Here is a 17,091-nt window from a genome sequence, read left to right on the forward strand (position 1 = left end):
AGTCTCACCATCCTCACTTCTAAGGAGCATTCTGGTTGTGTTCCTCCTAAGACTAATTTGTTTGTTTTCTTGGCAGTTGTAAAACAATGTGGGGCAGTGTCTGACCTCCTCTAACTTCATAAGGGAGAAGGAAAACAAAGACTAACAGCACAAGGCTGATTCCTATGAGACAGGGGTCAGACATGTCTCCTGTCTCCACCACCTTTACCAATTCCGACACCAACTGTCCCTCCCATGACACTCTCTACTTTCCTGCTGTGCTTGATAATTCATTGCAATGGCCACACAGAACTCACAGACAATACCCACAATTGTGGGGTTTATTAGGGAAGTAACAGGTTACAATTCAGGCTCAGGAACACTCAAGGATACAGTTCTTCCATCAGGACAGCCTCCTCCCAACTGTGCCCCCAGTCATGCCTCCCCCTGGCCCTAGGCCTCTCCCCAAAGGCACTCAACTTTCTCGCTCCATGGGCCAGGAAGGCCACTGTGTCATTTCCTGCTGCTGTGTCTCTGCTGCCAGGTCTCTTCTGCCACCACTTCTCACCATCTTCAAGGTTACAGCTCACTATCCATCTCCTGGGTCCAGGAGCTCCTCAGTGCAGGGATCCTGGGTCCAAAGGATGTGCTGGCTTCAGGCAGTTCTTCCTTGGTGGTGCTGGGATTCTCCTCTCTGCTGTGGAATTGGCTCTCTTTTAAGGCAAAACTGACCAATCCCCTTAGTGGGCCACAATTACCCTATCACACAGTCCCGCCCAATCACTAGATGGGAGTTTCAAGACCATGGCTAGAAAAGCCACACACAAAAGTAATTAATCGCACTGCAGCAGTTCACAGCTAATATACTCAACCACTATAATAGGAAGGCAATGAAAAATCTGAAATTGACAAGTCAACAAATAGATACTGAAGCATATTATGTAGAAGTGTGGACGTATATAGCAGAACAAACGGGCAAAAGAGTTGAAAGTGGTGCACCCAAGGAGCAGGACTGGGAGAGTAGGGTGTGGCAACGTGGGTACCTGCCAATTCTCATGACAAGACTAATGATAATATTTAACTTTTAACTAGACGCATGCATAATTTAAATAGAAATATACATTATTGATTTAAAAGAGGCTTATAATCTGCTAGGAGAAGCAGACATGAACATACTACACCCACTATAAATACCCAAAAATGAAGAGTGTTGTTGTGTTATGAGTGAACCATAGCAAAAGCTCTGAGAGCTGGTTAAACACATTTGAGTTAAAATTCTGACTCAGAGAGACCCTACAGGACAGAGCAGAACTGCTCCATAGAGTTTCCAAGGCTGTAATCTTTACAGAAGCTGATTGCGGCATCTTCCTCCGAGGAGCAGCTGGTGAGTTCTAATCGCCCACCTTTCAGTTAGCAGTCGAGCACTTAGTCACCGTGCCACCAGGGCTTCTTGAGTACAATAAAAGTTGTGTTCAATATAGCTCAGTTGTTTTGTTGTAGATTTTGGGAAATACAGCTAGCAGAGGGAAGAAAACTTAGGAATGTTTTCTTCTTTTATTTTTCTCGTTTATTTTCTTTCTTTCTTTTTTTTTTGGAGGGGTGTGAAAGAAGGGTGTTTTAAATAATAAGTGGAAGAAGGCCCATAGTCAGGGCTTTGCTAGCACATACTGCTGCTTTGTGCAATTTTTTTTTAAAGCCTCTCTTCCTTGAGATACTTTCCTCTGTTGGAAAATTGTCTTCTATATACTTACCATGTTAGAACAGGACACTTTACTGACATCTGGTGGACAACTGTCATAATAAATACTCAAGCTCAGATACGCCTGCAAAGTGAATTGCTCTCCTTGGTCGTGCAGTTTAGGCAGTGTGCAACATATACAACTTGTGCTTTGGGCATCGTCGTTCCTAAGCATCTGTCAACTCCCAGCCCTGCAGACCTTGGCACTTCAATTTGTCCCATCTTACGAGCTCATCTCTCTCCACTTCTCCTCTCTCTCTCTCCTCCTCCTTTTTAAGAGGAACTCTTTTCCTCAAAAAAATTATCCCTTTCTTTTGCAGAGTAAAAGCCTTGGTTTCAGCCAACACCCAGACCCTCAGGATCACCTTCTATCCAGACTCTTAGTATAGTTTTCAAAACAATAACTTTCTCCCTAAGACATAAGGCCAGTGCCTGTTATTAATAAACTATTTTCCACCTCAAAATAGATCCCATACCCATTGCCGTGGAGTCGATTCTGACTCATAGTGACCCTATAGGACAGAGTAGAACTGCCCCATAGGGTTTCCAAGGCTGTAGACTTTATGGAAGCAGACTGCCACAACTTTCTTCCGTGGAGTGGCTGGTAGGTTTGAACTGACAGCCTTTCAGTTAGCAGCCAACAGCTTAACCACTGCGCTGCCAGAGCTCTTTTCGGTATAGATACAGGTCACAATTTTTTTATTGTTGTAAAAATATATATACCATGGCATTTGCCAGTTTAATAGTTTTCACATGTGTAATTTAGTGACATCAGCTATATTAATTACATTATGCAACCATCACCAATACCCACTGAGAAATTTTCCATTACCTTAAACAGAAACTCAATGTTTCCTAAACAACAATTTCCCTTTACCCCTCCGTCCAGCCCCAGTAACCACTAATAAACTTTGATCTCTATACATTTGCCTATTCTATTCAAATGACTGAGATCACACAATATTTGTCCTTTTGTGATGAACTGAGTTCACTCAGCGTGTTTTCAAGGTTCATCCATGTTGCTCAGGTCTACACAGCATTGGGAGTGAATGGGCTCCTGAGGGGCTGCTGGAGATAGAATCTTGCCCTGAAGTTCTCTGTATTCACCACTAGGGGCGCTCCCAGAATGAACTCTGAGTGCCTGGGAGACACACTTGCCGTTTCCACTAAATTATTTTCAAGCAGTTGATTTAACCAGAAGATGCCTGGGTTGTGCAAATGGTCTGCTCTTGACTACTAACCAAATGGTTGGTGGTTTGAACCCACCCAGAAGTGCCACAGAAGAAAGTCCTGATAAACTGCTTCCATAAGGATTACAGTCAAGGAAACCCTACTGAGTTCAGTTACACTATGTAACACATGGGGTTGCCAGGAGTCAGAATCAGCTTGACAGCAACTGGTTTGATCTTTGGGGTTTTTTTGTTTGTTTGTTTCTTTTTTACTTAACCAGGGGCCAGGAAATCAATGAAGTTCCGGGTGCGCGAGCAGTTTGCGATCAGCTGCTAAATTAAAATTTAGCAGTTTGAACCCATCCAGTGGTGCCAGATCCATTACAATTACAGCCAAGAAAACCCTCTGCACCTAGTTCCATGAGTCAGAAGCAACTTGACAGCAGAAAATCAATGAGTGTGCATTCTTTATCGCTTCTCCCAGGGATCTAGGCTTGTTTCAATGATAATTGTTCAAAGTTCCTGATTAAGCTCAGTTAATTAAAAGGAAAGCTTTACCTATCTTCCTCTACTTTTTCCTTCTCCAGTTTACGCAAGGGATCAGCTCATACACAGCTGCAGGAAAAACACACTTCATCCTTTCTAGGCGTAACTCTCTCCTCTTTTTCCCTTTGTGGGAAATGGAACGAATAGTCCTGTGACTTAAGAATGTAGACTGACCCATTCCCTTCTGCCTGTGGGGCTGGTTTGATGCTACCAATTCTCTGGATTACTATCTAAAACCCATAATCTCCGGTTGGATTAAAAGATTTATCTTCAATGAATCTCTCTTTCTTTCTTGCCATCCTCTCCCCTAACACTACAAAAGGAAATGCCTTTAAGAAGGCAGCCTGAGGCCAATGACTAGCTTCTGAATCATTTGGATTCTTAAACATGTGGAACCGTAAGACAAAATAACTCTAGGAAACATCATCTGAAACCAGGTGCAATATAAATTCAGATGCCTCAGGCCAATTTCATCATACTCTATTGGATTTGAGTCCTGGAAATTTTTGAAGAAATTAGAATAATTTATCCCAGAAAGAAAAGAAAGAGAAAGTAGGCAGCGAAGGTTTGAATGGCTTCAAATATAAACAGGGGTATCATAAGGGTCTTGCTATTCATTATTATTTAAAGTCAATAAAATTTAGCTTGAGAGGAGATCCTCCATGAGATGGATTGACACAGAGGATAGACACAGTAGCTGCAACAATGGGCTCAAACATAGCAATGATTGTGAGGATGGTGCAAGACCAAGCAATGCTTCATCCTGTAATACATAAGATTGTCATGAGTTGGAGCCAACTCAACAGCACTAACAACAACAACAAAATTTAGCTTAACCTGTCCCCATCAACCCTCACATGTCTGTCAGTTTGTTGTACTGTGAGGGCCTGCATGTTGCTGTGATGCTGGAGTTATGCCACCAGTATTCAAATACCAGCAGGGTCACCCATGGTGGACAAGTTTCAGTGGAGCTTCCAGACTAAGACAGACTAGGAAGAAGGACCTGGCAGTCTACTTCTGTAAAGAATTAGTGAGTGAAAGCCTTATGCATAGCAGTGGAACATTGTCGGATATACTGCCAGAAGATGAGACCCTCAGGTTGGAAGGCACTCAAAAGACAACTGGGGAAGAGCTGTCTCCTCAAAATAGAGTTGACCTTGATGACTTGGATGGAGTCAAGGTTTCAGGACCTTCATTTGCTGATGTAGCTTGACTCAAAATGAGAATAAATAGCTGCAAACATTCATTAATAATTGGAATGTGGGAAGTACGAAATATGAATCAAGGAAAATTGGAAATCATCAAAGATGAAATAGAACACATAAACATTGATATCCTAGGCATTAGTGAGCTGAAATGGACTGGTATTGGCCATTTTGAATCGAACAATCATAAGGTCTACTATGCCGGGAATGACACCTTGAAGAGGAATGGTGTTGCATTCATTGTCAAAAGAACATTTCAAGATCTATCCTGAAGTACAGTGCTGTAAATGATAGGATAATATACATATGCCTACAAGAAAAACCAGTTAATGTGACTATTATTCAAATTTATGCACCAACCACTAAGGCCAAAGATGAAGAAATTGAAGATTTGTAACAACTTCTGCAGCCTGAAATTGATCAAACATGCAATCAAGATGCACTGATAATTACTAGTGATTGGAATGAAAAAGCTAGAAACAAAGAAGAATTGGTAGTTGGAAAACAAGGCTTTTGTGATAGAAACAATGCCGGGGATCAAATGGTAGAATTTTGCAAGACCAAAGGCTTCTTCATTGCAAATACCTTTTTCAACAACATAAATGGTGCCTATACACATGGGCCTTGCCAGATGGAATACACAGGAATCAAATCAGCTACATCTGTGGAAAGAGACAACAGAGAAGTTCAATATCATCAGTCAGAACAAGGCCAGGGGCTGACTGTGGAACAGAACATCAATTGCTCCAATTCGAGTTCAAGCCGAAGTTGAAGAAAATTAGAATGAGCCCACTAGAGCCAAAGCATGGCCTTGAGTATATCCCACTTGAATTTAGAAACCATCTCAAGAATAGATTTGATACATTGAATACTAATGACCAAAGACCAGACGAGTTGTGGAATGATGTCAACGACATCATACATGAAGAAAGCAAGAGGTCATTAAAAAGACAGGAAAGAAAAAAAAACAAAATGGGTGCAGAAGAGACTCTGAAACTTGCTCTTAAACATAGAGTAGCTAAAGCAAATGCGAGAAATGATGAAGTAAAAGAGCTGAACAGATTTTAAAGGGTGGATTGAGAAGGCAAAGTATTATAACGAAATATGCAAAGACCTGGAGCTAGAAAACCAAAAGGGAAGAACAAGCTCAGCATTTCTCAAGCTGAACGAACTGAAGAAAAAATTCAAGCCTCGAGTTGCAATATTGAAGGATTCTACAGGGAAAATATTAAACAAAGCAGGAAATATCAAAAGAAGATGGAAGGAATACACAGAGTCACTGTACCAAAAAGAATTGGTCAATGTTCCATCATTTCAGAAGGTAGCATATCATCAGGAACCAATGGTACTAAAGGAAGAGGTCCAAGCTGCACTGAAGGCATTGGCGAAACACAAGGCTCCAGGAACTGGCAGAATAAATATTGAGATGCTTCAACAAATAGATGCATCACTGGAAGTGCTCACTTGTCTACGCCAAGAAATTTAGAAGACAGCTACCTGGCCAACTGACTGGAAGAGATCCATATTTATGCCTATACCAAAGAGAGGCAATTCAATCGAATGTGGAAATTACCGAACAATGTCATTAATATCACACGCAAGTAAAATTTTGCTGAAGATAATTCAAAAGCAGCTGCAGCAGCACATTGACGAGAAACTGCCAGAAATTCAAGCTGGATTCAGAAGAGGGCATGGAATGAGGGATATCATTGCTGACGTCAGATGGACCCTAGCTGAAAACAGAGAATACCAGAAAGATGTTTACCTGTGTTTTATTGACTATGAAAGTGCATTTGACTGTGTACATCATAACAAATTATGGATAACATTGCAAAGAATGGGAATTCCAGAACACTTAATTGTGCTCATGAGGAACCTGTACATAGACCAAGAGGCAGTCATCCTAACAGCACAAGGGGATACTGCATGGTTTAAAGTCAGGAAAGGTGTGTGTCAGGGTTGCATCCTTTCTCTATACTTATTCAATGCTGAGAAAATTATCCTAGAGCTGGACTATATGAAGAAGAATGGGTCATCAGGATTGGAGGAAGGCTCATTAACAACCTGTGATATGCAGATGACACGAACTTGCTTGCTGAAGGTAAAGAGGACTTGAAGCACTTACTGATAAAGATCAAAGACCACAGCCTTCAGTATGGATTGCACCTCAACACAAAGAAAGCAAAAATCCTCACAACTGGACCAATAAGCAACATCATGATAAACGGAGGAAAGATTGAAGTTGTCAAGGATTTCATTTTAATTGGATCCACAATCAACACCCATGGAAGTAGCAGTCAAGAAATCAAAAGATGAATTGCATTGGGCAAATCTGCTGCCAAAGGCCTCTTTAAAGTATTCAAAAGCAAAGATGTCTCCTTGAAGACTAAGGTGAACCTGACCGAAGCCATGGTGTTTTCAACCACTTTATTTGCATGTGAAAGCTGGACAATGAATAAGACTGAAGAAGAATTGCTGCCTTTGAATTGTGGTGTTGGCAAAGAATATTAAATATACCATGGACTGCCAAAAGAATAAACAAATCTGTCTTGAAAGAAGAACAGAAAGAACGTCCCTTAGAAGCAAGAATGGCAAGACTACATCCCACATACTTTGGACGTGTTATCAGGAGGAACCAGTCTCTGGAGAAGGACATCATGCTTGGTAAAGCAGAGGGTCAGCAAAAGAGAGGAAGACCTTCAAGGAGATGGATTGACGCAGTGGCTGCAACAATGGACTCAAACATAACAGCGGTTGTGAGGATGGCACAGGACAGGCCAATGTTTTATTCTGTTGTACATAGGGTTGCTCTGAGTCAGAACTGACTCAACGGCGCCTAACAACAACAACTAACACCTCCATAGAGAACAGTTTAGCAGTTCCTCAAAAAGTTAAACATAGAATTACCATATGACCCAGCAATTCTACTCTTAGGTATACACCCAAAAGATTTAGAAGCAAGGACTCAAACAGATACTTTTACAGCAATGTTCATTGCAGCATTGTTCACAATAGCCAAAAAGGTAGGAACAACCCCAGTGTCTGTAAGCAGATGAATGAATAAACAAAATATAGTGTATATATATATATATATATATACACACACAATGGGATATTACTCAGCCATAAAGAGAAATGAAGTTCTGATACTGTTGCTGGGGTGAAAACCCCAGGTTCTGCTCAGTGTGACTCATCTCAGCCAATAAATGAAAGACTGAGGTGGAGAGTGGAAAGTTACCTTTATTTCATTGTGCGACTAAAGGAAACGATCAGGGCTGCTGCAGCCAAGACTGCTCAGGAAGGGCAAGGGGAAAGGTTACTTTTAAGGGGTTTAGTAGGAAGTTCATACAAGTTACATCAGCAACATTCTTAATCATACTAAGCAGGCGCAATAGGATTTACATATAACTTCATGCATCGCACGTTCAAAAAATGGTGGTTAAACTCCACCCAAAGGTGGGCAGGTTACTATGCATGAGCTTATTAATGAGCTAAAAAGGTTATATTGAACATCAACAGGGCACCTAAACCAATTTCCGCCTATTTCCTCTAGTTTGAGGGCAGAAGTTAAGGAGAGGGGAACCAGGATTTTAATGTAAAGTTACAGGGCATGCCAAGCAAAGGAACCAGGATTTTAATGTAAAGTTACAGGGCATGCCAAGCAAAGGAACCAGGATTCTTATGTAAAGTTACAGGGTGTGCCAAGCAAGCTGCTTGACGCAGTGGAATTTTCCGCAGCCTGGGGACCTCTGTCTTAATACATGCTACAACATGGATGAACCTTGGAAACATTATGTTGAGTAAAATAAACCAGACACAAAAGGACAAATGTTGTCTGATCCCACTTATATGAAATATCTAGAGTAGGCAAATGCATAGAGACAAAAGTTTATTCGTGGTTACCAGGGAGTAGTAGTTATTGCTTTTAAGGGCTACAGAGGTTCTGTTTGGGGTGATGACAATCTTTTGGAAATAGGTAGTGGTGACGATTACACGATATGATGAATGTAATTAATGTCGCTTATGGAATTACACAGCTAAAATGACAAGTGTTTGTTATGAAAAAGGGAAAGATTTTAAATGTGTGAATGAATAGACTTTGGATATGGCCATCAAGGAAGGCACTCCTTAGTCGTATTGGAGAGCTTTTTGCTTTGTTGTAAGCCCACTAGGGACAGGGGAATGAACAGTTGTCTCCTCCAGGCTCCCTAGAGCTTTAAGATTCTACACTGCTCACTTGGCAAGTACTGATTCAGCATCCCTATTTGCCAGACACCCACCCAGTGAGATGTTAGGAAATAGAGGATGCATCAGCTAAAATACTTGCCCTTTAAAAAGCTTAAAATCTGCCAATGGAAAATGGCTTGTACAGTCCTGCGGTAGCTCCATTTGTCCAACAGGTTAAGTGAAAGTCACTCCCTTAAGCTAAATCCTGCTGATCTGTCTCAGACTCACCTGCCAACCTAAGGGAAGGCTTCATTTAGCCCAACGGATTGAGCCCCAGGAATGTGTCTATTAGCCAGAACATCTTTAGGAGCATTGCCACAACCCGGGATCTATCTAGAGCAAGGACCTCCAAGATCCCTTCTAGGGATCCAGTTTGAGCACCAGGCATTGTTAACAACTGAAAAATGACTAACTTCTGTGTCTCTATTCCTTATTTCACAAAATTAGGTGTCTCTTAGAAACCATAGGTATTATAGGGGAAATTGTAAAAAACTTTGAAATGGACCAAAGAGATTACTGGGTGTCTTTGATGGCAATTCCCTAATTCTTTGGGTTCTGTGCTCCTTTCACTGTCTTTGAGCCATATTACAATTCCTTCAATTGTAGATAACTGACAGCAATGCAGATGATTCTTGTCCATAGACATGCAATTGGTTTTGTTTGGTGGAAGTGCAGTTGTACTCTCTCCCAACCCCGACTGCCTCAAGGAAGAAGCCAATTTTGCATCTACTCAGCAAATTCATTTCAGCATTCCTGATTGCCCACATATGTATTTGCTCTTTGGATTGTTGTTTCAATCAGTTGGAACACCTAACTGGTTCCCTCATTAATTAATGAGAAATAAAATCTTTGGCATATATTCATTGTACATTTGTATGAGTCATCTTTTTATCCTTCAAGAAATTATCCTTTAATAGTATGAGTAAACTATTGACATTCTTTCATCACAGATGTTAAGATAGCACTGATTTTGTTACAAAATTTCTTGCAGATAGAAACCATATCTTATTTTTCTTAATTCCAGAACCTGGCACAGTGCCTTATGCACAATAAGCAACCATTATATTTGTGAGAATGAATAAATTAATGATTTCTGGGACTTATTCTCACCTCCTCCCATCCTGCTCTGCATGTCTTTCTATATCTAATTGGTCACCAAGTCTTACTAGATTTGTCACATAAATATTCCTCACCTCCTTCCAGTCCCCCCTCACCTCATGGCTCCCTTACTTAACATCATTGCTCCCCAACACTGGATGCACATTAGAACCATCTTGGGGAGCTTTAAATAAGTAACTCTACCTGCACCCTATCTCAGAGCACACTACCAGTAGTTTGTAAATCTCCCCCAGTGACTCTAACATACAGCAAGAACATGAACTACTAATTTAGACCTTTATCACCTCTAGCCTGAGGTATACCAGGAGTCCTGTAACCAGTCTTCCTGTCTCCAGCTTTGATCCACTTTGCACTGCTGTCAGATTGAAAACGCAAGTGCTCCATTTGTCACATAAAATTATTCGTGGGGATCCTCTGATGAAAATTTCCCTCTACAAAATTCAAACTCTGCAATGGGACATGCAAAGTTCTTGAGGGATCTGGTCTTTTTTTCTGACTCCCTCTCCCAACCCATCTCTCTCTCCTCTTCTGTCTCCTCCCTCCCACTCTTCTCAGTAAACTGAGCTCCAACTCATAAGTGCCTTATTGTTGTTAGCTGCCATCGAGATAGTCCCCAACTGTTGGAGAAGCCACGCAAAATGGAAGAAAATGCTGCTTGGTCCTGTACCATCCCCGTGATCGGCTGGGGATTGGGCCATTGAGATCCGTGGGGTTTTTACTGGCTGATTTTTGGAAGTAGATCACCAGGCATTCCTCCCTAGTCTATCTTAGTCTGTGTTATGGATTGAATTGTGTCCCCAAAAAATATGTGTTGTAAATCCTATGGCTATAAGCCCATTAGAGAATGGGTTTTCTTTGTTATGTTAATGAGGGAATATTAGTGTAGGGTGTATTTTAAATCAATCTCTTTTGAGATATAAAAGAGCAGATTAAGCAAGCAAGCATAAATGGAGGGGAAGATACATGCCACATGATTGCCAAGGAGTCTAGGAATAGAAGCTGAAAAGAGACAAAGACCTTCCCCCAGAGCAGACAGAAAGAGCCTTCCCCTAGAGCTGGCACCCTAAATTCAGACTTGTAGCCTCCTAAACTGTGAGAAAATAAATTCGTTTGTTAAAGCCACCAACCTGTGGTATCTCTGTTATGGTAGCACTGCATACCTAAGTCTGGACACTCCACTGAAACTATTCAGCATCATAGCGACAGACAAGCCTCCACTGACGGACGGGTGGTGGCTGTGCATCAGGTGCGTTGACTAGGAATCGAACCCGGGTCTCTTGCATAAGAGGCGAGACGTCTACTACTGAACCACCACTGCCTAAAGTCCCTGAAAACTGCCTGGTTTTCTACCTGGTTAACCCCTACTCAAGACAAAGTTCACCTGCTCTATCCTCTGTGAAAACTTCCTTGACCACCTTCCTCTCTCCTGCCACCCCTGTTAATGGTCAGTTTGCAATGCACTTTATGAATAATTACCGAATTGTACTTACATAAACTATTAACAAATTTCTGCCTTCTACTGTGAGCAATTTCTGGCAGGACTGTGTTAACGAAAGTCCCAAGAGGTCTGTTCTTTTCATATCTGTTCATCGCTTAATGCCCAGAACAATTTGCAACACTTGGTAAATGACCAGGAAATATCTGTTGATGAATGAATGAATCTTCGTTTCCCGAGTTCCTAACATTAAAAAAAAAAAACAGTGGGCCTGAATGGATTCCGACTCATGGCGACCTACCCCAAGTGAGGTTTTCAACCACTGTGACATTTCAGAAGAAAATTGCTGGGTTCCCAGGCACCTCTGGGTGGACTCTTATTTATTTATTATTTATTTTGTTATTATACTTTAGATAAACGTTTACAGAACAAACTAGCTTCTCATTAAACAATTAGTACACATATTGTTTTATGACATTGGTTACCAACCCCACGACATGTCAACGGTGTCCCTTCTCAACTTTGGGTTCCCTATTATGAGCTTTCCTGCCCCTTCCTGCCTTCTAGTCTTTGCCCTTCGGCTGGTGTGCCTCTTGAGTCTCGTTTTTTTTTTTTTTTTTTTCCTATGGGCCTGTCTAATCTTTGGCTCCCATACGTGTCTGTCAGTTTGTTGCACTGTGGGAGCTTGCATGTTGCTCTGATACTGGAAGCTATGCCACTGGTATTCAGATACTAGCAGGGTCACCCATGGAGGACAGGTTTCAGCTGAGCTTTCAGACTAAAACAGACTAGGAAGAAGGACCTGGCAATCTACTTCTGAAAAGCATTAGCCAGTGAAAACCTTATGAATAACAGCGGAACATAGTCTGATATAGTCCTAGAAGAAAAGCCTCTCAGGTTTGAAGGCACTCAAAAGACGACTGGGAAAGACTTTCCTCCTCAAAGTAGAGTCCACCTTAACAACGTGGATGGAGTAAAGCTTTCAGGACCTTCATTTGCTGATGTGGCATGACTCAAAATGAGAAGAAACCATTCCAAACATCTATTAATAACCAGAACCTGGAATGTACGAAGTATGAATCAAGGAAAACTGGAAACTGTCAAAAATGAAATGGAACGCATAAACATTGATATCCTAGGCATTAGTGAGCTGAAATGGACTGGTATTGGCCGTTTTGAATCGGACAACCGTATAGTCTACTATGTTGGGAATGACAGCTTGAAGAGGAATGGTGTTGCATTCGTTGTCAAAAAGAACATTTCAGGATTTACTCTGAAGTCCAACACTGTCAGTGATAGGATAATGTCCATACACCTATAAGGAAGACCCGTTAATACCACTATTATTCAAATTTACCCACCAACCACTAAGGCCAAAGATGAAGAAATTGAATGTTTTCATCAGCTTCTGCAGTCTGAAATTGATCAAATATGCAAACAGTATGCATTGATAATTACTGGTGACTGGAATGTGAAAGTTGGAAACAATGAAGAAGGATCAGTAGTTGGAAAATATGGCCCTGGTGATAGAAACAATGCCAGAGATCGAATGATAGAATTTTGCAGGACCAACAACTTCTTCACTGCAAATACCTTCTTTCACCAACATAAACAGTGACTATACACATGGACCTCACCAGATGGAACACACAGGAATCAAATTGACTACATCTGTGTAGACGATGGAAAAACTCAATATCAGCAGTCAGAACAAGGCCAGGGGCCAACTATGGAACAGACCATCAATTGCTCATATGCAAGTTCACGCTGAAACTGAAGAAAATAAGAGCAAGTCCATGAAAGCCAAAATATGACCTTGAGTATATCCCACCTGAATTTAGAGACCATCTCAAGAATAGATTTCACACATTGAACACTAGTGACCAAAGATCAGACGAGTTGTGGAATGACATCAAGGACATCATACATGAAAAAAACAAGAGGTCATTGAAAAGACAGGAAAGAAAGAAAAGACCAAGATGGATGTCAGAGGAGACTCTGAAACTTGCTCACGAACATCGAGCAGCTAAAGCAAAGGGAAGAAATGATGAAGTAAAAGAACTGAACAGAGGATTTCAAAGGGTGGCTGGAAAAGACAAAGTAAAGTATTATAATGACATGTGCAAAGAGCTGGAGATAGAAAACCAAAAGGGAAGAACACGCTCGGTGTTTCTCAAGCTGAAAGAACTGAAGAAAAAATTCAAGCCTCGAGTTGCGATAGTGAAGGATTCTATGAGGAAAATATTAAACGATGCAGGAAGTACCAAAAGAAGACGGAAGAAACACACTAAGTCATTATACCAAAAAGAATTAGTCGATGTTCAAACATTTCAAGAGGTAGCATATGATGAGGAACTGATCGTCCTGAAGGAAGAAGTCTAAGCTGCTCTGAAGGCACTGGCAAAAAACAAGGATCCAGGAATCGATGGAGTACCAATTGAAATGTTTCAACAAATGGATGCAGCGCTGGAGGTGCTCACTTGTCTATGCCAAGAAATTTGGAAGACAGCTTCCTGGCCAACTAACTGGAAGAGATCCATATTTATGCCTATTCCCAAGAAAGGTGATTAAACCAAATGAGGAAATTATAGAACAATATCATTAATATTACATGCAAACAAAATTTTGCTGAAGATCATTCAAAAGCGACTGTAGCAGTATATCGACAGGGAACTGCCAGAAATTCAGGCTGGCTTCAGAAGAGGACATGGAAGCAGGGATATCATTGCTGATGTCAGATGGATCTTGGCTGAAAGTAGAGAACACCAGAAGGATGTTTACCTGTGTTTTATTGACTATACGAAGGCATTCAACTGTGTGGATCATAACAAATTACAGATAACATTTCGAAGAATGGGAATTACGGAACACTTAATTGTGCTCATGAGGAACATATACATAGGTCAAGAGGCAGTTGTTCGGACAGAACAAGGCGATACTGATTGGTTTAAAGTCAGGAAAGGTGTGTGTCAGGGTTGTATCCTTTCACCATACCTATTCAATCTGTATGCTGAGCAAATAATCTGAGAAGCTGGACTATATGAAGAAGAATGGAGCATCAAAATTGAAGGAAGACTCATTAACAGCCTGCATTACGCAGATGACACAACCTTGCTTGCTGATAGTGAAAAGGACTTGAAGCACTTGGATCCACAATCAGCAGCCATGGAAGCAGCAGTCAAGAAATCAAAGGATGCATTGGATTGGGTAAATCTGCTGCAAAGGACCCCTTTAAAGTGTTGAAAAGCAAAGATGTCACCTTGAAGACTAAGGTGTGCCTGACCCAAGCCATGGTATTTTCAATCACATCATATGCATGTGAAAGCTGGACAATGAATAAGGAAGACTGAAGAAGAATTGATGCCTTTGAATTGTCGTGTTGGCAAAGAATATCGAATATACCACGGACTGCCAAAAGAATGAACAAATCTGTCTTGGAAGAAGTACAACCAGAATGCTTCTTGGAATCAAGGATGGAGAGAGTGCATCTTACATACTTTGGACGTGTTGTCAGGAGGGATCAGTCCCTGGAGAAGGACACCATGCTTGGCAAAGTACAGGGTCAGCGGAAAAGAGGAAGACCTTCAAAGAGGTGCACTGACACAGCGACTGCAGTAATGAGCTCAAGCATAACAATGATTGTGAGGGTGACGCAGGACTGGACAGTGTTTTGTTCTGTTGTGCATGGGGTCACTGTGAGTTGGAACCAACTCAATGGCACCTAACAACAGCAATCTTTGGCTGAAGGGTGAACAGGAGTGACTTCATTAGTGAACTAAAAGGGTGTCCAAGGGACATACTCTCCGAGTTTCTCCAGTCTCTGTCAGATGAGTAAGTCTGGTTTGTGCGTGTGTGTGTAAGAATTTTGTTCTACATTTTTCTTCAGCTCTGTCTGGGAGTCTCTATTGTGATCCCTGTCAGAGCAGTCCATGATGGTAGCCAGGCACCATCATGTTGTTCTGGACTCAGTCTGGTTGGAGGCTGTAGTACGTGTGGTCCATCAGTCATTTGGAGTAATCTTTCCCTTGTGTCTTTGGTTTTCTTCATTCTCCCTCACTCCAGATGGGGTGAGACCAGTGGAGTATCTTAGATGGCCACTTACAAGCTTTTAAGACCCCAAAAGCTACTCACCAAAGCAGAATGTAGAACAGTTTCTTTATAAACTATGTCATGCCAGTTGAGCTAGATGTTCCCCGAGACCGTGGTCCCCACAGCCCTCAGGTCAGTAATTCTGTCCCTCAGGGAGTTTGGAAGTGTCTATGAAGCTTCCATGACCTTGTTTTGGACAAGTTGTGCTGGCTTCCCCATTATTGTGTACTTTGGTACCCTTCACCATCATTACCCTTTATCTATTGTGTATTTAGTGTTTTTCCATCCTCACCCCTTCCCTCCCTCATAGCCACCAAAGATTTTTTTTTGTAAACTTTTCATGAGTTTTTATAGTAGTAGTCTCATACAATATTTGTCCTTTTGTGATTGACTTATTTCACTCAGCATAATGCCCCCCAGATTCATCCATGTTGTGAGATGCTTCACAGATTCATCATTGTTCTTTATCATTGCATAGTATTCCACTGTGTGTATGTACCATAGTTTGTTTATCCATTCGTCTGTTGATGGGCATCCAGGTTGTTTCCATCTTTTTGTATTGTGAACGGTGCTGCAATGAACATGGGTGTGTATATGTCTGTCTGTGTGACAACTCTTATTTGTGGGATTGCTGGATCACCTGGTATTTCTATTTCTAGCTTTCTAAGGAAGCGGCACATCATCTTCCAAAATGGTTGTATCATTTTGCGTTCTCACCAGCAGTGCATAAGAATTCCAATCTCCCCACAGCCTCTCCAGCATTTGTTATTTTCTGTTTTTTTGATTTGTGCCACAAATGCCAGGCTAAGATGGTATCTCACTGTGGTTTTGATTTGCATTTCTCTAATGGCTAGTGATTGCAAGCATTTCCTCATGTGTCTGTTAGCCACTTTAAATGTCTTCTTTGGTGAAGCACCTGTTCATTTCCTTTGCCCATTTTTAAATTGGGTTGTTTGTCTTTTTGTTGGAGAGGTGCTGGATTTTACTGTAGATTTTAGAGATTAGAACTTTGTCTGATTTGTAGTAGCCAAAAATTTTTTCCCAGTCTATAGGACCTCTTTTTACTGTTTTGGTGAAGTGTTTGGATGAGCATAAGTGTTTAATTTTTAGAAGATCCCAGTTATCTAGCTTATCTTCTGGAGTTTATGTGTTGTTAGTTCTAGTTTGTATCCTGTTAATGCTGTGTATTAGGACCTCTAGCATTGATTCTATTTTTTCTTCTATGATCTTTACGGTTTTTGGTTTTATATTTAGGTCTTTGATCCATGTTGAATTAGTTTATGTGTATGGTGTGAGGTATGGGTACTGTTTCTTTTTTTTTTTTTTTTTGTAGATGAACATCCAGTTTGGCCAGCACCATTTGTTAAAAAGAATGTCTTTCCTACTTGATAGACTTTGGTCCCTTGTTGAAGATCAGGTGACCATAGGTGGATGGATCTGCATCTGGGTTCTCAATTCTGTTACATTTGCCAATGTATCTGTCAGCCAGTACCAGGCTGTTTTGACTACCTTAGCTGTATAAAAGGCTTTGAGGTCAGGTAGTGCCAGTCCTCCTACTTTACTCTTCAATAGTGCTTTTCTTAT

The sequence above is a fragment of the Elephas maximus genome, chromosome 9 (genome assembly GCF_024166365.1).
Source record: "Elephas maximus indicus isolate mEleMax1 chromosome 9, mEleMax1 primary haplotype, whole genome shotgun sequence".
NCBI classification, from domain to species: Eukaryota; Metazoa; Chordata; class Mammalia; order Proboscidea; family Elephantidae; genus Elephas; species Elephas maximus.